Source organism: Galeopterus variegatus, unplaced genomic scaffold (assembly GCF_000696425.1).
Source record: "Galeopterus variegatus unplaced genomic scaffold, G_variegatus-3.0.2 Scaffold6043, whole genome shotgun sequence".
NCBI lineage: Eukaryota > Metazoa > Chordata > Mammalia > Dermoptera > Cynocephalidae > Galeopterus > Galeopterus variegatus.
The window spans coordinates 42,797-44,092 of record NW_007732154.1 but is presented as its reverse complement, the minus strand read 5'-3'; positions in this window follow the sequence as shown (position 1 = coordinate 44,092).

The window sequence follows — 1,296 nt, the reverse complement described above, 5'->3', positions numbered from 1 at the left end:
GAGCATTTGGGTATTTAATGTTTGTTGCATGTCATTGAAGCAGAAACATGCAAAGGCAGCATCCTAGAGACTGTGTGTGTATGTGCATGTGTATGTGTTTAATAAACAAATAACACTGGTGAGAACCACTTAGAAAATTCAGTGATTGGTGAAGTTTGCCTTCACTTCCTCCTCTTTCCAATGTGACCTCTAAAATTCCTAAAACCCAAAGGCTCTCCCAGTGCTCATATCCTACTGTGTGGGAGAAAAGCAAATGTGTGATCTCTTTTGTGTTAAGGAGAGTGTGGTGCTGATAAAAATTAAGCAATTAATTCTTTCTGGGGTATTTATTTTTTAAAAAAACTTTATAAAAATGGAATTTCAATGTAATGAATTGCAAATGGTGGAATTTTTGCACCATCCAAGGAGAAGGTTTGGTAGGGGAGTAATCCAAGGGCTCATCAGATAACAGAACAGTTTCTGCTGGTAGTGTTAGACCCCAGATGCATGTTCCTCTGGGCTGGCTATAATACCTAATGAAATTATCTTTTTTATATCCTTACTTCTAATCCCCCTTCTGAGTTATTAGTGTGTTACACAATGAAGAATTAATGTGAATGTGGACAGCAGGAGACTCTTCATTCATTCAATTATCTTATTTGTTCAACAAATATTTGTGTCAATTATATTTTATGTTATAGCTCAGTGGTTATCAACAGTAGGTAATTTTGCTCTCCAGGGGACATTTGACAATGTCTGGAGACATTTATGATTGTCACAACAGAGAGCATGCTACTGGCATCTAGTGAGTAGAAGTCAGACTAACAATCTGTTAAACATTTTACAAGGGACAGGAAAGTTTCCCACAGCAAAGAATTATTCAGCCCCGACTGGCAATTGTGCCTCTGTTGAGAAGCTCTGCTCTAGGGATACGATAGTAAGAAGACAAAATAATTGTTTATTTGTTGTTTCCCACTATACTATAATAAGATAATTTAAAGGACTGTCTAGATGTCACCTTGTGCTCTATGAAAATATAAAATTGATAGGTATGTTAATACTTGGCTTAATAGAAAGCTAAAAATACTAGCAGTTAGTGACCACCTGTTTTGGCCAAATGCTACATAATGTGTATTATGATACCTCTTTCAGTGCACAGCTTACATTTCTCACTGGATAAGCACCTTTTTGGGCTATTACAGCAACACCCTTATGAAATTGCGATCCCAGCATCTTACAGTGGCAATAGCTTTTATGTTTCTTCTAATCCCCTGGATTTGTAACATGCCTCTAGCTATCATTTGTTCCAGCTACTTT